The following is a 23,542-nucleotide window of genomic DNA, read 5'->3' as shown; positions in this document are numbered from 1 at the left end:
AAGCAGGCAAGAGGTAATCTGGAAATACCAGAATCTTACTGTGAAAAAGATCTGTTGTGAACACTAATCCTGCAGGATTCACTTGAATTTCCCTTCTTAACAACTGCTTTCACCTGTCTCAATGAGGCTTGTGCAAAATGCCCCCAGTTCCATTTTGACCTGAGGAAAGAACAAATGGTCTCCCTTCTGCCTTAAAGATTACCCTCCTTACTGAATTAATCGACTGTTGAGCTTCAACGTCTCTGCCCTTATTTTGTTTTTTTAAATCACAGTCATATGAAACATTCTTTAAAGAATCAAAATTAGCTACTAATATCTTTCTACCTTCACTAATAGAAAATTTTTTTAATAAATATGTGTATTTATGCTTTTAAAAAAAACCACCTGTCATTTCCCAATGATCATCTGTTCCACCCCTTGTGACAAAGAAGCATACTTTAGTGAAACAAACCAACAAATTGGCCATCACTGACACCAAATGTCTCATTCTGCACATGTAGTACACCTCTTTGGCTAAAAGGAAGAATTCTGTTTCAGTGTCTGGAGTCGAGATTGGTCATGGCAATTAGAGTTCTGATGTTTTTCAATGCTGTCTTGAACTATTTTTCTCCTTGTCATGATGCTACCTGGTTACCATATAGCCATTATTAACCCCTTTTCAGTTGCCTTGCTCAGCTCTACATGCTCATACCCATTAACTACTGAGGCCTTAGCAGAAGGCAGAGGAATAGACACTACCTATCTCCTAAGGATCCAAGCCAATAAGCAATTGATGCTCAAACACTAAAAGAAATGTACGCTGTGCCTCTAATTATCAAATGGAGAATGTTTCTTTCAACAGGATGCTGACTTAAGTCTTTGATAAAAATCATTTTTTCCTGGCCAACTGCCTTTCTATCATATGAATTCATGTGCTTCATCACAAGATTCCTTCTGTCTTAGCAAAAATGAAGTACAACATAATTTCAAGTGGTCAGAATGAGCAAAATTGAGCTAAAATTCTGTCCTCAAATACTCAAGAATTGTTCCTATCAGCTCACATAGTCATTCTCTCTACTATTAACAATTAGGACTTTGACTTGATTGGCTACAAAGGGCCTTTGACTCAATACAAGTCACATTTAGGTCCCTGTCAAGAAGTCCCAAAACACTTGCAGAAATTAACAAAATTAATCAAAGCTATTGACTCAAGCTAGAGAACAGAAATAAATTAACTAAGACTCCTATCAAACACCAGACTAACTCAGAAAAGGAAAAATGCCACAGATGTAGAAAATAATCGAGTAACATGAAAAAAAATTCATGTATAAATTATTTTTTCCCAAAAAGCCCCACCCAATTATTGGTATGAATCTGACTGCAACAATTTCTACTCTGACCAGCTTGTAGATAGTTTTCGAAGCAAATGCCATGGTTTAGACTTAGAGTCATGGACAAAATATGAATTTTAATCACCTGAGTGCACTGGCTTCATGTAATGCATAATCACTGTTTCACTGGTACAAGTTGAAAAATTGGTTTAAAACATCTTTGTAGACTAATAGAAATGTTTGTTTTGCAAGGCTGGAAGAAATATCCATTTTAGCACCTACCAACAAGAATATAATCTAATATCTGATGTTAATTGCCTAAGGCAGTGGTGTCAAATTTATATAAAAAGGGATCTCTGAGGTAGCATATAGACTTAGAAAACTACAAACTAACATTATCTGGGTTGTACTGTATTTTCTTTATTTTGTTAAACATTTCCCTGTTACATTTTAATCTGAGTCAGAACCCACTCCCAAGTTTTGTTGGTCTAGAGTCTGACACATCTGCACTACCACCTATATTTTCTATAAAGATGTTAATCAACACCTTTCCACTAAGGTTCTCCTTCAATTGCTTCATCTCCAAGCCATGATGAAGAAACTGAAGCAGAACCTTAGGGTTTTGTAAACCTTAGCATACTATGTAAATATCATTTATTATTATTCTGACCAGCTACTGGATTATGTGTTGTTTTGGTGCCTAGATACTAGATAAAGAATGAATTTTTGGGATCCTCAGGAATTCATGCAAACTTTCTATCTACCCAGGCATGTAAGAGATGAAATCTATGTCAACAGAGATGGCTTTCATTCTGACAAAATTACAAGTCAAAGTAATCATCAACATTATCACAGAGAAAACATAACACAGCATCATTTAGAGGTTATATATGCTACTAATCCCCACAATGAGTCACACAAACAGCAGGTATGTTCTGAATTATTAATGGTTGGCAATGAAACGTTTACTGGAAAAATTGATAGCTTTCTTCATTATGTATTTAAAATCAAAGTTGCCCCTAACATTCCTTGTTTTCCCCTCAGAGGCAGGTAATGAAAAGCATTTGAAAATAGCTTCAAAAGAAAAATAAACTATGGTATAATTGTTTATTAATCTTTTCCTCAGGCTACACTTGCAAATGTAATAATATCTTGTGCAAGCCTAATTGCAGCGTATTTTTAAAAACTATTTTTGACAAGTAGGGCTGGGAAACAACCATCTGGAAAAGAGAGCTTATCAGTACCTACTTATCTATGTCACCATGCTTCTGCCCTTGGATAAAAAGACTAAGAAAAGTGCTTCCTGAACTCTTTGAAGTGGCTTAAAACAACCGTTCTCAAAATGTGGTCTATGGACCCCTAAGGGTCCCTGAGACCTTTTCAGGAATCCATGAAGTCAAAACTATTTTCATCACAACACTAAGGCAGTATTTGCCTAATACAATCCTTCTTTTTCTTTTTTCCCAGTTACCTATTTGTGTGATGCCAGATTTTCTACATATACTTCAACCAAAACAACATGTAGCAGCAGACTAAATACAGAAGCAGGTATGAGAATCTAGCTAGCTGTCTTCTATTAAAATATGAAAGAGATTTGCAAAAATCCATAAAACATCACTGTTTTCTCTATTTTTTTGTTTTTTGAAAACTAGAGTTATTTTTCATAAAAATATTAAAAATTAAAGTGATATTTGAATATATAATGGGTTTTTATTTTAAATAAGCAGATATTTTAAAAATTTATCAGTTTTAAATTTTAATATGATAAATATCAATAGATGTAACTTGGATAGAAAAAAGTTCTTTGGAGTCCTCGGTAATTTTTAATGGTACAAAGGGTTCCTAAGATGAGAGTTTGAGAATCTCTAGTCTAGAAGACCAACAGAAGTCAACAGGTCTGACTATGTTACTCTCCAGCAAGAAGTTCCAGCAACCCCGTACTGCCTCTTGAGTAAAAATATAAACCTACTGTGAAAAGTATTTAAAGCTCTTCACAATTTGGCTCCACTCCACCTTTGCAGGCTGACTGCACATCACTCTGCTTTATGCACATTTATGTTCTGGCCAAACTGGTCTACTCCACCACATTTCCTGCTGGACTCTGTGCTTTTGCAAATGCTGTGCTCCCACGGACCTGGAATCCCCTTCCTGTTCACCTCTGCCTCAGAGAATCTCTAGTTTCATTCAATGCTCAGTACAAATTTCACTTCCTACATCATACCTATCCTACATAATTCCTCCAACTGTTAATACCCTTCCTTCACTGTAATAACCTCATACTTATTTGGCATATAATCTAGACCTGCTTTTTCTGTGTGTACATGTTGTTCCCATCCAACAGAATGTAAGCTTCTTGAAGATATGGACTAGATGATGACGCCTAATACTGTGCCTGGCACACACTAGGTACTTAATAAATGGTTGAATTGTGAATGAATAAGCCCTGTAGTTATTTTTTTTTTAGTTTATGAGAACAAAGCATAATTATTACTAATGCTACCCTTTCTTATAAAATGCAGACATAAATTAAAACTCCTCCACAAATCTTTGCAGATGTTACCTTGAGTTCATTCCGTGCTGCCTTCTCAGAAATGCATTTTCAAGTGCCAGTAACAGCCATGCCAGCTGACATTTATACAGCTCTTGAAGTTTACAAAGTGCTTTGCACACATTATCTCACTGGATCTTTCTGACAACCCTTTGAGATAGGTACTGCAATTATTTCTCCCCATTTTATACATGAAGAAACCGAAGCTTAGAGATAAATTGACTTGCCCCAGGTCACACAGCTACTTAAATGAAAAGGTGACATTTGAATCCAAGCTGTCCTCGCTCTTAAGACCAGCATTCTTTCCACTAATACCACACTACCTCTCAGGAAGCAACAGAACTTTCTAAAATAAAGCATTCTTCAGGGACACAGATCTTAATGCTGTCAGTTCTAATAGATTTTCTGGCAGTAATGACAGCTTTAGAGGCTGTCAGGCATGGAGCCAATGTAACAAAAAAGAAGGATGAGGTTGGAATTATACCAGACACTCACACTGCAAGAGGGCTAAAGCACATACTGATCAGGGCACAAGATGTCTCCCACTAGAAGGGTATGCGGAAAATATATCACAGAATCTTCAGTATTACTTCTAGGTCATTTTGACATGGCTCCTTCAGAGCTGGTGCTAAACCAGATTTTCAAGTAGGCCCAACAAGTTTCCCCATGGGTGAGAATTATACCACCACAGGAGCTGAGGATACTTGTACTGTCTACATAATGTTTCTCACTGCAGCAATACAAGTCCAGATCCACCCCCACCCCACTCTACTACTACTGGTGGTTTCTGAGGCTCTCACCAAAACTCTGCTCGCAGACTGATGCATGATGCATGATGACAACTAGTTAATCTAACAGACAAATCCATGCTAAGAAACTGATAGATTAGTATTTCAGGTAACATTTTCATTATAACTCTAGGATTCTTCCAGATCACATCACAACCTAAGGGCAGGGCTTTCTGTCTCCGTGAAAGACCATTAAGCAACTTAGGGACAGGCAGACCTTTAGGCTCTCTTCATATCACTCCACTAGGTGCTATGGCTAAGGACCTAGCATCTATGACCATTTTGAATTAAACCAAGTATTTCTTCAGTGCCCATGATAGGCAAGGCATGGTATGAAATGTAAACCAAAAAGATATGGGAAGGAAGTTTCATAATAGCTGATATTTATAGAGCCCTTTATCAGTCTTCAAAGCATTTTATACAAATTATCTCATCAATCCTCACAACAACCCAGAGAGCATGAACAACATTCTCCCAATTTTATAGAATGTTTCCAATTTTTATAGATGAGAAACCTGAAGTTTCAAGGGTTAGGTGATTTTACGGTAGTTATATGTCTAATGACTGCCAGTAGCAGTACTCTTTCTAGGACACCATGCTGCTACTGTAAAAAGATCTACTGCAGTGTCCTCTGCCCTGGGATTCCACTGAGCCCTCTGGAATATTTGAACTATTGTTAACAAACTTAACAAACTTCCCTTTACCCTAAGTCATTACACACTCTTTCCATATTTTTCGTATATGGAAAATTTCATGACTAGCAGCCCATCCCAAACCAGGTGCTCCTTTTCTCATGCCCCATGAAACTCTAGGCCAGGAGGGGAAGTTAGCATAATTTTTACTCATGTCTCAAACTTCTAGGCTGTCCCTTTGTCACTTTCACTCATCAATTTCTCTTCCACAAAGGTTCACTCCATCCATTTTTATCACCCAACTCTTAGTCAGCTGTCATCTACTAACCCTGACAATATTCTCCTTCCTTCTCAATGAAGTTCAAATTTACGCTCTATCTCAAGTCAAGTCAGGTCAATAAGCATTTAAAAAGTGCCTATTAGCATTGTACTAAGCATTAGGGACACAAAGTAAAGCAAAAACAGCCTCTATCCTCAATGAATTCACAATCTAATATGGGAGATAACACTGAAATAACTATGTACAAATGAGATACATACAAGATAAACTGTTCCTGCCTTCATACTTGGGGAACGTCCCCTCCTACATCCTAGCCTTCTTGTTCATCAACCTCCAATTTTATTTTGGAAAGCTCTGTTGTTTACTTAGAGACAGTGTGGTGTAGGGGCAGCTAGGCAGTACAGTGGATAGAACAGCAGATCTGGAGTCAGGAGAATATGAATTCAATGCCTACATCAGATTAGCTGTGTGACCCTGGGCAAGTCACATAAGCCTGTTTGCCTCAGTTTCCTCATGTATATGAGCTAGAGAAGGAAACAGCAAGCCACTCCAGTATCTCTGCCAAGAAAAGCCCAAATGGGGTCACAAAGAGACAGGCATGGATGAAACGATTCGACGGCAACAACAAGACTGCCTGGGCAAATTATCTAACCTCTCTGGCCCTCAGTTTCTTCATCCATAAAATAAGTTTTTTTCTTCTAAAAAATGAGGTTCAATTTGATGACCTCAAAAGTACCTTCCAGCTCTAAAAACATGATCCTTTGATTCTACACTTCAAAATCCCTCTTCTTCATCATGCCCCTATTCTGTGACAAAGGGGTGGCTCTTCTCCTTAACAGAACTAACCTACCTGTGTTCTTGATCGTATTCCCTTCTGTCTCTTCTAGGAGCTGGTCCCCTCAATCATTACCTCTCTCCATTCCTCAGTCTCTCTCTATTCACTGATTCCTTCCATGTTATCTACAATGCTCACGTCCCTCTCTCCTCATTCTTTAAAAAACCACCTTTTTACCCTGCCATTCCCTCAAGCTTTCATCCTGTGTTTCTTCTCCCTTTCATGGATAACATCCCGGAAAAGGCAGTCTATCCTCCTTACCTACATTTCTTCAGTTTCTAATCACTTTTTAATCCCTTGCAGCCTGACTTCTGACCCTGCCAATGAATTTAAACATCTCTCTCCAAGGTTATCAACGATCATTTAACTATTAAATCCTATGATCTATTCTGAGTCCTCACCCTTCTTTCATTCTCTGCAGCTTCTATTGTTGTCAGTCACCCCTTCTTCCTGAACAATTCTCTCTTCCCTTGGATTCTGTGACACTGAACAACACAGAGGAAATGGTTCTGAATACTTCATATGTTTTTTTTTAATATTCATATGTTGAGACCATTTACTTCGAGCTCACAAAAGACATGAACACTTTATCGAGGGATTGTACAGCCCATCCTTGTACCAGCACATAGGGGATCAGGACAGTTCTGACCACTGCTTCACAGTTTCCTTTGATCGTTATCCTTCTACCCAGTAAGTTCTGTCCTGGACTCTCAGCTTTCACTATCATGTAGGCACTCATCACCTCATACCACAATTACTACAAAAGCTGCTGGTGGGTCTGCCTGCCACTCCAATCCACTCTTCATTCAGCTACTAGAGTGATTTTCCTGTAAAGCAGATCTGATCACGTTGTTCCTCTATTCAATAAACTCTAGTGGCTCCCTATTGCCTTTAGGAGCAAATACAAAATGTTCTGTTTGGCATTCAAAATCCATCATAACCTAGCCCTCTACTACCTTTCCAATTTTCTTACATCTCAATCCCTGACATGTATGTTTTGATCCAGTGTCAGTGGCCTCTTGACTGTTCCACAAACAAAACATTCCATCTCTTGGCTCCAGGCATTCTCTCTGGCTATCCTCTGTGCCTGAAATACTCTCCCTTCTCCACTCTTACCTCCCCAGCATCCTTTAAGTCCCAACCAAAATCCCACCTTCCCCAACTCCTCTTTATTCTGGTGCCTTCCCACTGTTAATGATTTCCTATTTATCCTATGTTTAGCTTGCTTTGTATATATTTGTTTACATGTTGTGTCCCTTGTTTAATTGTAAGCCCCTTAAGTCTTTTGCCTTTTTTATATGTCCAGCACTTGACACAGTGCCTGGCACATAGTAGGTGCTTAACATACATTTATTGATTAATGTTCAATTATCACATCCAAGCAAATGTATATAGAACTAGCCTTAATCACTCTCCTAACTTCAGCTCTTTGTTATCAATTGCCAGCTAGATCCTTCCACTAGGAAATCCCAAACTCAAATTCAACAAATACAAAATGGAACTTATTGTATTAAAAAAAATTCCCTGCTCCAAATGTTCCTATTTCTGTTGATGGCACCACCATCCTTCCAGTCCCCCAAGTTCAACATTCTCAAGTCTCTTTGAACTCTTCTGTCTCTTTCAATCTCCATCTTCAATCAGGTGCCAAGTCTTGCTAACCCTACCCTCACATTATTTCTTGCATCCATCCCGCATTCCCCAGAGCCTATAGCCTCTGCTTCAGACTTTCATCACCTCTTGCCTGGGCCAATGTAAGAACCTCCTAATTGGTCTCCAGTTTCTCCCTTTTGCAGTCTTCCTCCCTACAGATGCCAAATTGATCACTGTAAAACACAGATCTGACCAGGTCACCACTTCCCCGTATACACGCACTCAAAAGTCTTTAATGGCCATCCATTTCCTCTAGAGTAAAACACAGAATCCTTAACCTAGCATTTAAAGCCCTCTATAATCTGGTTCCTACATACCTTTCCAGTCTTATTTCATATTGCTCCCATGTGTACATTCTCCATTCCAGCCTGGCCAGCTAGCTATTATGTGTACGTGACATTCTAATAGCTGCTTCCATGCCTTATCTGGAACAATGAATGTGACTATTGGCAAGACCAGTTTTGAAGGACAGGCCAAGATGCTACTAGAATGAATGGAAAATTTCTTCTACCTATGCCTAGAATGCATTCCTTCCTCAATTCTGCCTCATACAATTTCTAGCTTCTTTCAAAGTTAAAACTCAGGCACTAACTTCAACGGTTATTATTATTATTAACATTCTCTCTCTCTTGAAATTGATTTGTATTATTTTGTGTATAACTTGTTTTTATTTACTTGTCTATATGCTGTATCCCCTCTTCTATTAAGCTTCTTGAAGGCAAGGGCTGTTTAATTTTTAGCTCTGTGTCACCAGTGCTGGGTACTACATATTGTGCATAGTAGGTATTTAGATGTTTGTTCAACTGAAGAGAACATGTTGTGAAATGCTAATTAAGTATATTTTATTTTAAATATATGTAATTACAAATAGTTCTGCTTATACAATTATAGTGGTCAAAATTTTGTTAGTTTTGAGGCTGTGTAGCTTTTAAAATAATTTTTAAATTATCGATTTTGTGAGACAGTGCCTGCCCTCAAGTAACTTGTAATCTATTTAAGAAGACGAAACATAAACATAGGAAAATTCAAATAATAGTACCAGATTTAAATAATAACTTAAGACAACAGAGAGACTCTCAAAGAGAGTAGGTACATGATTAATAACCAAATGAGTGTGCCAACAGTTCAAAAGAGAGAGAGAGATGGTTACTTATGTGAATTTGTTCCTTGAGAGCAGAGGCAACCTCACTTTTTTATTTTCTATTTCTATTTACTATTCTCTAACTATTTTTTCTATTTTTTAAAATTTACATCCAATTGCATAGTACTTAGCACAGTGCTTGGCACATAATAAATGTTTTAAAAATGTCTTTTCATTCATTCTTTAAGAATCTTAACAATTACAGCAAAGAACATTATGCCTTTATTAGGGCACAGTCTCTACGTCTTTAATTCACTTCAAGGAATCAGGAAGGACAACATCTCATATGAACCTATCTATTATAATATAACAGAGTTAATGCCCATTGAAATTAACCTTCTCAATGACTCAATGGAACTTGGAGTGCTTAAGCTAAATGATCATTTCAGGTATTAGGCAAAGCTCACAAGCTGGAAGAACCCTATGAAGCTGAAGGAACAATCACTGATTCTACCAATTTTCCTGAGTACATTTTCCTTAAATATAACATAATACTTAGAAACTGATGCCTAATTAGGAAAGTATGGCTAGTTTTATCCATATAGACATTCTGATAATTTTTTTTCAAATCTCTGGCTTTTCAAAAGTGCCAGCAGAAACTATGAGCATGATGGGAGAAGGGATCTGAATGTGTACATTTATGACACATCTAGGTATATAATAGAAATCACTGCTAAGATTGATCAGTTAATTCAAAACTACATTAAATGAATACAGCTGTTATGTTACTCACATATTTTAAAGATCTATGCTCTGTCTAGCCTTCTTTAGTACAAAAAAGTAAAAGACAGTTGTACCATGGTGTCTTGCTGTAAAAAAAAGTATGTAATATAGTAATAGAAATGTAAAGTTCCCAATGCCAAACATCTATTAAAGCAACCACTGTGTGCCTCATAAGCAGTGATGGAGCTACATTGATAAATGTTACAGTTCTCATGCTTGAAGAATTTAGAATCTAATAGGGATGATGGACCACGTATATAAGAAAATAAACTGTAAACTGGAACACAATAAGGGTATAACTAGAGTATAAAGTGCTAGGAAATCAGATTGTGGAGAAATCACTTTTAACTAAAATTATCAAGGAATGACTTCATCAAAGAGGTAGCATTTGAGCTGTGTCTAAGCAGCTCCAGAATTGTTGGGGTGGAACGAGAGAGGGCAAGGGAGAGGAGAGGAGGCACACTTGACTCATAAGGAACAATTTGAGCAAAAAAAAAAAAGACAGAGATGTATAGGATATGTTCAGGGGATAAAGACTGGCTGAAATCAGAGTGTGTGGGGAGAAGCAGCAAAAAGAGAAAGCTGGAAAAGATTGTGGAAGAACCTTGAATAACTAGTGAGAAATATGGACTTTATTTGACAGATATTGGTGAGAGCTTGGAGGTTTCGAACAGAGGATGGTGTGATCAGACCCATCTATACATTAGGAAGTCTTATAGGGAATGAAGGGAACCTAGAAGATGTAAAGACCATTATCAAAGGATACTGCATTAAATGTAGACAAAGTAAAAGGGATCTGAATTAGGGAGAGAGGAATGGAAATGGAAAGAAGGGTATGGATTCAAGAGATACTATATAGAATTGATAGGGTATAAATGGATATTTGGAATGCAGCAGGAGTTAGATACCAATAAAGACTTCAAAATTACAAGAACTGTGAATGGTTTTGCCATTGACAAAGATTGTGAAGTAGATGGAGTAGATTTAAGGAGAAAAGATGAGTTTGGTTTTAAACATCTTGAGATTGAAGCATCAGTTGAACATACAGCTAAATGATGTCCAATATGTAGTTGGAAGTGAGAGTCTGGTGACTAGAAGAGTCGAGGATGGCGATACAGCATTCAGATTCATTCACAAAGCAATGATAATTGAAGCCATGTCACTGAGTAAGGCAGGGTATATATATATATAAAAAAAAGCTAAGAATAAAGCCTTGGAAAATTATTATATTAAGATGACAGTAAGGGGAGGGGGAAGCTAGCAAAGGAGACAGAAAGGACGTTAGAGAGATAAGAGAACTACAAGAATATAGGTCCTGGAAACCAGGGGAGGAAAGTACATCAAGGAGAAAGGATAATTCACAGAATCAAAAGTTAGTTCATGAATGATTTGGAATAACAACATAACACTGGATTGGGTAATCAGGAGTTCATAGACTTGTTGTTGTTCATTAGTTTTAGTTGTGTCTGACTCTTCATGACTTCATTAGGGGTTTTCTTGGCAAAGATACTGGAGTGGTTTGCCATTTCCTTCTCCAGCTTGTTTTACAGATGAGGAAATTGAGGCAAATGGGGTTAAGTGACTTACCCAGAGTCACAGAGCTAGTAAGTGTCTAAGGCCAAATTTGAACTCAGGTCTTCCTGACTCTAGACCTGGTGCTCTATCCACTGTGCCACCTCACTGCCCAACGGCTCATGGGTGACTAAGTGCAATTTCAGTTAGACAGAAACTAGACTTCTAAAGAAGATAAAATATTGAATTTTCTTAGGAATATATTCATTCATTAACTATTAAGAGTCTAAGAAGTACAGAGTATTTAGTTAGGTAGCCACTAAAGGGTGTGCAAGGGAAAAATTAGATGACTAGATTATATACATAAAGATAGATCTGTGCATATATATGTATATATTTGTGAAACAAGTAACAATTCAAATTAATATAGGATTAAGTGTCAATAGGAGCAATACAGATGAGGAAGGTTATAGGAATTCTGTGAAGGAGGTGATGATTAGGAGCTAAATCAGGGTTCTAAAGGAAGGGTAGGATATGGGCAGCTGGAGAGGAAGAGAAAGTTTCCAGAAGAGGCAGAGAGCATAAGAAGTCCATGAATACTAACAGTTCAAAAGAATATGATGAGTTCAGGGGACAGAAAGGAAGATAGTTTGGCTGAAATGAAGGTTTCATACTGGGGAGCAACACGTAAAATTTTTAAGTCTGGGGTATGGATTGTAAAATCAATAAAGCAAAGCAAAATGTATTAATGGGGATATTGTCATTATGCCAAGAATTTCAATTCGATATTTGGGTTTTTTCCTACAAGACATTAATTATGTTAATATTCATGTAAAAGTATAATTTTAGAATAAATTATACCCAAAGTAACCTTGTACACTGACTCAGAAATAATCAGCATTCCAAAACACAGCTTTAATGTGCCTTCTCCATACCTGGTAAGGTCATTTTCTCCTCTGAATTCCTTAGCATGTGTTTGCCATCTTATACACTTTCATTTTTGTTTTCACATGTGTGTCCTTGTCTCTCAAACTAGATCATAAGCTCCTTGAGGGCAGGGATGATGTCTGACCTCAAAACCCTAACAAAGAGAGCACACAGTAGTAAGTGTTCCTCAAATTTCTTTTTGCAAGTGGAACTGTGTAATTTTTTGCCATAAGCTATACGGACAACCCATAGGTCAGGAGAATCAACCATACTCATGTATTTGCAAGTCTAAGTTCCATGCGATTCCTGGAATATCTTTTGAGGTACACCACAGCAGACAGTCTCTTAATAAATGTTCATTAACAACTTTGAACAACTTAAGAACTTTAATCAAAGCAATGGCCAATCATGATTGCAGAGGACCAATGGTCAAGTATGGGCACTGATGAAAGGTAATGGGCTCAAGACAGAGAACAGATAAATATTTTGGATATGGCTAATGTAGGGATTTATTTTGCTTGACTGTGCATATTTGTTACAGGGGTTTTCTTTTTCTTTCTTAAAGGGGAGGGAAAGAAAATGAATATTAATTTAAAATAATTTCAATTTTTAAAATTTGTTAATGATGATAATGGATAGTACAACGCATGTTGTATTTTATTAAATGTGTTATTTCAAAGGAGATGAATCTCCACTAAGCTAAAATATTTCTTTTGAGTGGTGGGCCTATGCATCCCTGATTATTTGTGATGCTAGTCTGAAGCATTGTATCAAAATCAGCAATACTAAGAATCTTTTTTTTTAAATTAATTAATTAATTTTTAGTTTTCAACATTCATTTCCATAAATTTTAAATTTTCTCCCCTTCCCTCCCCAAGACAGCAAGCAATCTGGTATGGGTTGTACACATACATTCCTATTAAAGGCATTTTCACATTGGTCATGTTGCATAGAAGAATTATAACGAATGGGAGAAACCATGAGAAAGAAAAACAAAACAAAACAAAAAAGAAAATAGTCTGCTTCACTCTGCATTCCGGCTCCATAGTTCTTTCCCTGGATGTGGATGGCATTTTCCATCATGAGTCCTTTCAAGCAACACTAGGTATTTTTAATGATTCTGAACTTTGGGAATGCTCTGATACAGTTTTAAACTCAGACATGACCTCCTATTTTCTTTTATGGTAGTACATCAAAGGATTTAATCAAAACCGTCTTTCAGATATTCATCTTATTGATGGATGTTTGTGAACTTATGAGACTGATGAAACCCACTTATCTCCTGACAGAGCATAGTCAGCTGACAGTCCTGAATGATAATTAAGTAGATCTAGGCAGAAACAGCTAATTATTTTAAATAGTTATAAGAGTACTGTGAGTCATCCAGAATCTATAGCAAAAAAGTCATATTGGCAAAACAATAAATCTAAAATGCTAAGAGCCTAAATCCTATAATATATATGTTCTGCTTCAATTTATTAAAGGGACAGGAACTACAGGGGAAGAAATTGTTTTCTTTCTACTAAAGTCTGGGGTAGGAAAGAGACTTGGAGAAGAAAGACAAGCCTTCGAACTTAGATATGGGTACAGAAACAAAAAAAAGTAACCTGATTTCAACCACTATTGTGTCTGAATAAACACAGTATAAATATCAAAGACAATATTATAACTAGGATCTTTTACCCACACTATAGAGCTAAATTCTTATTTGTCAGTGTTAGTATCTGTGATTAAGCTTGTGCCAGAAAGGTATGGCTTGTGAAAAATCAAAGAATACAGTTTCATCCTGCCTCTGACATAAGACAGGTCAAATTCTTATTACAGCAACCTTGAATATGAAGCTTTGCTTTCTGTCTTCTGAGTTCTACCTTCTCCAACCAAGAGGAATAGATTTTTAAGGACAGGATAATGAAAATGCTTAAGATAAATTAATAAGAATACAAGAGGCAGTATATTTTAAAGTGAAATTACACATGCTTAATTGAAACAGAACCCAAACCTATTTATCTCATACCACACAACTAACCAGAACAATGAAATTCAAATAAATGCATGTATTTATAGGTAATTTCCATTTAAAAATGGTAAGTTAGTTGTTGGAAATGGCATAAACAATGTTACCACTATTTATAACATTGTACATGGAGGAAAATACATTTCAAGCTTCAACACAAGATGACTTGGAAGGATTAAAAAGACTTTCCCCATACTCCAATCCTGTATTAGACCACAGCCAACTGAAGGAGAGGGCCTGGGGCCAGCAGGTAGTAGAGTACCTACTGCTACTCAATAATGTCTTGTTGACTATGTCAATTGGCCAAAATTTCAGAAACTACTAATAGTTGGGGAGAAAGGTAAATCCTAACCAAAATGTCTAGGATTTGATTTCTTAAATCTAATTCTTTTTGAGTGCTACTAAATCAGAAACTATCATTTAAAATTTATTTTTTTCTATAGACACATCTGGCTACCTTCAATGTGTTTCTATTAGTTTGTTGGCTTCAAACTATTCCCTTGAAAGCATTATATTCTCAAACTGTAATGTGTATATTTATTATATGTGTAATGCATTATACTCTGAAGTTAGATTTATTTTTTATTCAGTTAGACAGGAATGATAATGAACTTATTAAAGCAGCACCACATGCTATCTACTTTGATAACAGAGCTGTTCCTCCAGGTTAAAAACTTAAAGGCATAATTTATATCCCTCTAGTGGAAAAATGTTATTATCATGGAAGGATCATTTAAAAATACATGCTATAAAAGTTGGGGCTTTCTTTCCTGTTTAAAGCACAATCATATGGCCTTTAATGAGAGCAACTGAGAATGGGAATGCAAAAGAAAGGGAGATGAACTTCATGCTGGCATGTTTATTATTCAAACATACTTTTACAGAAAATACCTGTTAAATAGGACAGTCAACAAGGCACACAAAACCATCCACCCTCCGGATTCACATCATCGAGCTGCTGAATACCAACAGAGAAAGGCACAGCATCAAGACAACTGGGTCCTCTACAAATTCACGTTATCCAACCTCAAATGGATGCAGCTGGATGCACTGCAAAGTGTTTTCCTTTCTTGATTCTATCCCACTGCCCTCAGCTGCTGACCCAAGCCTTTTAGGATCTTCTTGTTTACAAGCCTCACCACTCCCCAACTTACCCTCAGCAGATGCTTCATCTCCTACTTTAATGAGAAAATAGAGGCCACCCAGCATGAGCTTCCCCTTTCCCCCTACACTATTAATTCCCTTTCATGATCTATCTATACCCTATCTCTCCTCCTTAACTCTATTCTCTGAAGAGGAAGGATTACTTCTACTTGCCAAGTCAATTCTTCTAATTTGTCTTCTACACTCCATCTCCACCCTTCTGGGAGCCTACCCCTTTGATCATGCTCTCTTTCTCTCTCTTTTTTTTTAATCTCTGATAGGCTTTTCCCTCTTCCTCCAACTCTACTCATCTATCCTAGGAAAATGGTCAGGTCTACCTCATCTTAAAAAACCTTTATTTGATCCTGCCATTCTTCAAAGCTATTCTATATCTCTTCTCCCTTTCATTGCCAAAATCCTAGAAATAATTGTGTACTTTTAAGCCTCCACTTCCTCAGCACCTACTCACTACTCAGTCACTTGCTACCTGGCTTCTGAACCAGCCATTCAACTGACACTTTCCTGTTCAAGGTTACTCTGAACTACTAGATGACATGCAAATTGATAAAGTGTTCCATATTTTTTTCTACTTCTTCCCCCTCTATACTAAATCACTTTGTGATCTCATCAGCTCCCACAGATTTAATACTAATGATTATCACATCCACCTATCCTGCCTCAGCCTCTCTGCTGACCTCCAATTTCATATCTCCAACTGCCTTTCAGACATCTTGAATCAGATATTCAATAGACACCTTAAACTCAGCATGTCTAAAAAAGTACTCATTGTCTTTTCCCCTAAACTCTCCCTACCTCCTACCTACCTTATTATAATAGAAGGCATCAACATCCTCCCACTGTATCAGAATTGAACCTAGGAGTGATCCTGGATTCCTCATTATCTCTCACCCTGATCCCACCCCCCAACCCATCCAATATTTTCCCAAGGCCTGTCAATTTCACTTCTGCAACATCTCTTGGGAGCTCTTCTCTCTTCTGACACTACTACCACTCTAGTGCAAGCCCTTATCACACCTTAAATCTGGATTACTGCAATAGCCTGCTGGTGGGGCTACCTGCCTCAAGTCTCTTCCCACTCCAATCAACTCCCTCCCCATTCAAGTATCAAAGGGATTTTCCTAAGGTGAAGGTCCAATCATGTCACCCCTTTACTCAATAAACTCCAATGATTCCCAATTGCCTACAAAGTCAAATACAAAATCCTCTGTTTGGCAGTCAAAGCCATTCACAACCTAGCCCCCTCCAACCTTTCCAATCTTCTCCTACCTTACTCCTTCAATTCATGCTCTTTGATCCAGTGATACTGGCTTCCGGGATCTTCCTCAATCAAGATACTCCATCTCAGCTATGACCTTTCTCTTTGGCTACCTTTCAAGCCTGGGATACTCTCCCTCTTCCTTGTCGACTACTGACCTTCCTGACTTCAAGTCCCAACTAAAATCCCACCTTCTATAGGAAGCCTTTCCCAGCCTTTCTTAATTTTAACGCCTTTCCTATGTTAATTATTTACTATTCATCCTGTACAAAGCTTGCTTTTTATATATTTATTTGCATGCTCTCTTCTATTAAAGTACAATCTCCTTGAGGGCAGGGACTGTCTTTTGCCTCTTTTTGTATCCCCAGTGCTTATAACAGTGCCTGGCAATTAGTAGTTGCTTAACAAATGTTTATTGATTTCAAGACCTCTTAATTGTAAAATTCAGTGGTGTTTTCCCACTCCTAATTCTTCCAAAGTTTCAGCTTTTGATAGTGATGACCAGCTCCTCTTTCAGAATACTTCCTCTTCCCTTGACTTCAGGATCATGGCTTCTGATTTCACTTCTCTTATAAAGTTCTTTCCTCCCCTACAACATCCTCTAAAGTAGAAGAGATCATAGACTTTAGAGTTGGAAGGGATTTTGAAGACCATTTTTATACAGGGGGAAATTGAAACCAAGAACAGAGCTATTCCCAATATCACAGACCTGGGACAGGACACAGAGCTATTTTGTAGAATATATGCTCTTTGAGGTCAGAGACTTTCATTTTTGTTGCTGAACAGATCTGTAAGAGCTTCTACAAAGAGGGTCTCAAACTAAACACAGGCATGTCATTTCAAGACTGGTTTCATTTTTTTTGCTTGTTTAAAATGCGAATTTCATTTTTATAAATTTTTTCAGTTCTACCTCATAGATTTCCCTATTCTTATATTCTCAGACCCATCATACTTCTTTGAGTCACTAAGGAAACACAACGCTTTCTCTGTCTAGGGTCTAAATCCACCATCCTTTGGTGTCAGATTCTAACAACTCTCCTCAAAAGTGCCCTTCAATACAGTAGTCATCTTAGTAGGGCAGTGTATAGAGTACTGGGCCTGGAGTCAGGTAGACCTGAGTTCAAATACAGCCTCAGACACCTAATAGCTTACTAGTAGTCCTAGGCAAGCCACTTAGTCTCTGTCTGCCTCAGTTTCTTCAACTGTAAAAATGGGAATACTAATACACCTACCTTCCAGGGTGGGTATGAGGATCAAATGAGGCAATATTTGTAAAGAAGCATTTAGCATATAGTGCCTGACACATAGTAGGTGCTTTATAAATGCTTATTCCCTTTTCTCCCTTCCCTAGATTCAGCTCTGAATTATTTTCATTTAGTTTCTCTTCTTCCTGCCTCCTGGCCCATGAAGAGCATCTTCTCCTCTTTAGTCCTGCTGGATTGAAAATACTTTAACGCATAATCCAAACACTATGTATGCTATGGGTAATGGCAAATTAATTTTTCCAGGAGAATCTTAAGTTTTCTATGACTCAATTGGCCAAAAATAGAACTCTGTGTTGATTTCTCTGAGCTTATTGGGCAGTTACCTAGCAACAGGGCTTCCTGAATCCTACTTTCATAACCTGAAATACAATTAGAACCTTTACATGAATGACAGACTGGATAGCAGATTAAAGTTTTCTGAACATCTCTCCCTTAATGTGACAATAATATCACTTTCAAAATGTTTCGCCACAGCTGAATTTTTATAATTCTTAAAAGAAGTCTATATGTGTGTGTGTATATAATATGTGCATACACATGCACACAACACACATACATACACACACACACACACACACACGGGGTTCTTTTCCCTTACCTCTCCCCCTCCCCCAATTTCTGCAAAAGCTCATTCACCTCAAGGCCAAATGGAAATAGTATGATTTGTCTTTTTTTTTGCAGGCCACTTCTGCATAATTTTTTTTATGATTTGTCTTTTAAGAGTGTCTTCTCTTAATATATTTTACATAATAAAGTATATAACTGTGGCCTTGTGGATAACATGCACCAAGTAAGCATCACAGTTTGCTGTTTCCCCGTTACATCACTAACACAAACTAGCAACTGAAGTAAAAAACATTGCTCCAATTTTTTAAGCAACATGGTACCTTTACTGGGAATAGCTTCACCCTTTTTTTAAAGACTACTACAGAGGACAAAAACCATCAAGTGACATCAAAAGAATTCTTTCTGTGCTGATATATACTGCACTGACATCTATCTATCAAACACCACAAAAGCATCTTGAGTGAAAACGGGAGTCAGTCTGCTAAAACATAAGCTACAAGTAACTACCAGAAAAGGTAAAAACCAGCTGTCTAAGAACAGTAGCTGACATTTACACAGCACTTTTAAAATTTGCAAAAGAGCTTTACATACAGTATCTCATTTGGTCCTCTCAAAAACTCTGATGGATAGGAAGTTTAAATATTATTGTCCTCCTTTTACTGATAAGGAAACTGAGTGACTAAGTGACTTGCCCAGGGCTGCACAATGCCTGAGAAGGATTTGAACTCAAAAATTACTAACTTCTCATCCAACATTCTACTCATTATGTCACACGCCTCCTAAGAATGTCAAATCTTTTTTTTTCTTAATATCTGCAATTCCTAGAACCTATTCTTCTACTCTCTTTGGTTTCTACCACACCTAGATTTACTATTTTCCACCCTAATGATATTCCGGATTGCTTAAGCACCATAAATCCTTGAATATTCATGATTATCAGGGAAAGAGATAAGTGAAAAATACTGTTTAATATAAAGTGAATTCATAGAAATAGATCAAACTGCCTATGTATACACACATACAACGAACTAAACTTATTATTAAGTTTATACGCTTTTGCACTTTTTAGTCTCTGAATAAATGTTGCTAGCAACTTCATTGTATCTTGGTACTTCCACCAGAAAAAGAGGAAAAAAAGCAAAACTTGGATCAGCCCTCTAGCAGTTTCAGTATGCCATGTAATTGGAAATTTTACTGTACATAAATGCATAAGTATGTTATATAGAGTATACATTTAGTAACAAGAACTGTAATCTGCCTTGAATGTATGTAATTTCATCCGTGCAGGGAACTCCCACTACAGAAATTCCTTCCACTGATACAGATCAACAACTCCTTGGTAACTTATAGTCTAAGGGTTACCTGAGGGTGAATAAGAGGTTAAGTGATTTGCTCCTGGACATTCTGCTAGAAGGAATGAGAGCAGAAACTGAACACAGGGCTTCCGAACTCCATGGTCAGCCCTTAAGTCATTAGATCATGCTGCCTCTGATGTAACTTACAAACAGATATAAAGGGTATGTAAAAACCAAACTATGCACGGAAGCATAGGCTCCCTCCAGGTTTTACTGTACTTGAACAAGCAGTGGGACCAAACAGACAAATACGAAGGAGGTATGAAAAGTGAAGCCAACACATAGATAACATTAATTAGCACATGCACATTGAAGTTAAAGTCTATTAGTAGAAAGAGACAGGAAACAGAGGGAGACTTTAAAGTAGAGGAAGGGAGAATGGAAGTTCCTGAACAGTAAAGAAACTAGATGATCAACCTCTTAATAAATAAGCCGATGTCTTGTTGGTGTTTGTCTTTGAATTCACCTTCTTGTCTTTGTGTTTGTGTGTAAATACTTCAGCTTACACATAGGAACTATTTGAAAAGAAATAATAGTTGAAAATATATTCAATGGTCTAACTACATCATAGGAATATGAACTTTCCCCCTCTCATTCTCCTAAAGCTTCCTACATCTCATTCATTAGTGATGCTCCTCCTCTTCCATACGTTCTTTTAATACCTACTGATAAACACATGTCATTTGCTGACTTAAAATGTCCTTGATCTCAACTAGCGACCAGCATCCTAAGCTCATAAATGTCAAGGATGCCCTACGTAAAGCATATAAATGTATTATAAGAATAGACAACCTTGTCATGTAAATATTTATCCTGTATCTGGCTAGTCACTTTATTATACAATTGTATGTATATCCTCTTTATGTTCATTTGCATCACTGCTGTCAGATTTTCACAGCAGAATCCTACAAAGCTGGATCTTAAAGGCTTCTCTGAGGTCATCTTGTCAGAGGCATCATAGAGAACCCTGGATTTGTCAACAAAAGACCTGGGTTCCAATGTCTACCCTATAAGTTACTACCTGGTCTGCCAAGGGCAAGTCACGGTACATCTCTCTAGGCCTCAAATTCATCTTTAAAATGGTCAAATGATTATATATGCTCCAGATGGCCCATTCTAACTCTTTAATTTTATGAATCTCCTTTAATGAATCCCCTTCAATTTGAGGAAAGTGAGGTCTGAGGTAGTTAAATGACTTGCCTAAGGGCACATGGCTAATTACCATCAGAAATACAAGAAGAGAACCCCGGCCTTTCAATTATTCCAGGTCCAATATTCATTTCTACTGCAACAGATTAAAGAGAACGACCACACCTACCCAAATTGTTCTGCCTATCACCCATCATAAATGGTATTTATATGAAGAAGATGCTTGATAATTTTCTATGATAACCTAGAAAAAACCAGTAGGATGTCAGGAAGGTAGTAAAAGCAAATAAAGAATTCTTCAGTGTTCTGAATGTAAGGGTAAATTGTTCATTTTTGTTCCAGAGAGTAGATCTGGTGGGAGAAGTTACGCCAAATGAATCTGTTGAGCTTAGACACCACCCCCCCTACCTTGTTGCTATACATTATTCCATTTTCTATACTCTATGGTTCACTTAACCAGACCTTCTTGCTACTCTTCACAAAGTACAATCCATCTCAGTATCTTTGACTGATCCCAATTCGTGAAATATACTCCCTTCCTTCCAACTTGTAGAATCCCTTCAAGTCTCTGCCCAAATTCCACATTCTACATGGAGACCTCGACTTCTTCCCCAAACTACTTTGGAATTTATTTTGTATTTGTTCGGTACCTAGATGACTGTACATATTTGAGTATATGTTATCTCCCTTATCCTCCTCTACCTTTTTAGAAAGTAAGCTCCTTCAGGGCACAAGCTGTAACATTTTTTTCTTTGTTCCCCAGCACAGAGCAATAATTTAATACGTATGGATTAATTAAGATTAATTAATAAGATTAATAAATTAATTTCGGTTGCTTCTTACTGCACAGATACTACAACGGCTTTCCATCTACCTCCGAGCACTGTTTTGTATAGTCAGGCTGGCCTAGGTTTTCGAGTCTGCTGCCTGCACTGAATATGGAAAGTTCCTCTTGGAGAATGTCGGGAATAATTCTTTGCGTGCATGAAAAATGAGATGTCAATTTCTCCCTCCTACAATGAAAGTGGGCATATCTTAGTCATTGTGCCTGTCTGGTGGGAAGATGGAAAGAGGTTCCTCCTGTATGTCTCCTACGGAGGATGTCTGTACCTAAATCTCCTGCCGGATATTTGTTATCAGGAGTGAGGGTGGGACCTTCTGAAAAGAGGAGGCTAAGGACATTCGTCTCTCTCCTCCCCAGAAACAGCAGCCGCCTAAACAGCAGGAGAAACAACAGTAGACTGACTCCGCAGCCCCTTTGTTTTCTCAAAGCTCAGGTTACGTTTGCGGAAGTCCTGCCCTGCGCCTCTCTGGGTAGGGTTGGCAGCCTTGCCAAGGCACACAAAAACAAACAACAAACCCACCTCCAAACAACCACGGAATGGGGGAAGGGGAGAAGAGAGCAAGCAACAGAGACAGCGACGACGAGGGTGACGGAGACGTAGACACGCACACGAGATGCATGAGAATTAACTAACCTCCCTAGAGGGCCCCCGGCAAACCATCCCTCCTCCCCCAAGGATACCGGCACAGTCTCTACCCCCCACCTCCTCCCCGACCCACCCCCACTCCTCTCGGAACCGGTCGGGAGCCGGCCGACTCGTTCGGGGAGGGAGGTGGTGAGGGGGAGTGTTTGGCACCTTGGACGCCCTCGGCTCGTACCGCTGGGCAGACGGGCGTAGTTGGGGGCTAGAGGATGGCCCGGGGATGGCAATCTAGAGCACCGACGCGCAGCTCCAGCGAGCGCTCCCATCCGTCGCCCTGGACTGACGGGCTGCCGCCCTGGATTCTGGGCTAACTCACCTGGCTGGAGACGGCGGCTCTTAGCTCCGGGAGGCGCTCGGAGCTCCTTCCCCAGGGCGGCGGCCGCTGTCGGCAGGTGCGGAGCCGCTGCAGGAAGCCGGGAGGGGCGGAGGAGCGGCGGGGGCCGTCGGGGCAGCTAGCACCATTTCTGGGTCCCGGCCTCTCTGCCGTCTCTTCCAGGGGGAGGGGGGAGGTGGAAGCGGGAGGTAGGGATGCTGGCAGGCGGGGGTGGGCGCTCCGAGAGACGGTGGAGGCAGCGAGCGAGCGAGCGGTGAGCTCACCCAACCCCGGCCGCGACCTCCCCCTTTCTCCTCCTCCTCTTCCTCCTCCTTCTCCTCCCCGAGCGGGCAGGCAGCCGCACGCTACCGGCTGGACCCGTTTCAGAGCTCAGCGAGGAGGACCCGGCGCCAGGTGCAACGCTCCGCCTCCCGCGGCTGCTGCTGCTGCTGCGCGGCTGGGGCGGATGCTGCCGCCCGCCCTTCTTCGCACTAGCCCCTCGGGAACCCTTGCGCTCTGTCAGGCTCCCGGGGAGGCGGCCAGGGCACGGGCGGGGTTATTTTCCATCTTCCGCGCATGGCCCAGCGCTGAGCGTCCCTAATGAAGGAGCTGCCCCTGCCTTCCCTC

The 23,542-nt window shown here is 38.9% G+C and overlaps 1 protein-coding gene across 1 annotated transcript in view; it reads right to left on the bottom strand.

Moving 5' to 3' along the window:
- MFSD6 (major facilitator superfamily domain containing 6) overlaps positions 1-23,058 on the bottom strand; it is a 91,198-nt gene extending 68,140 nt beyond the window's left edge. The window contains 1 exon segment of the mRNA XM_036745556.1: positions 22,919-23,058. The gene's annotated coding sequence lies outside the window, so the exon portion shown is untranslated.
- Between the last annotated feature and the right edge of the window lie 484 nt (positions 23,059-23,542).

Source organism: Trichosurus vulpecula, chromosome 2 (genome assembly GCF_011100635.1).
Source record: "Trichosurus vulpecula isolate mTriVul1 chromosome 2, mTriVul1.pri, whole genome shotgun sequence".
Classification (NCBI taxonomy): domain Eukaryota; kingdom Metazoa; phylum Chordata; class Mammalia; order Diprotodontia; family Phalangeridae; genus Trichosurus; species Trichosurus vulpecula.
This window is presented reverse-complemented; position numbering and strand designations above follow the sequence as displayed.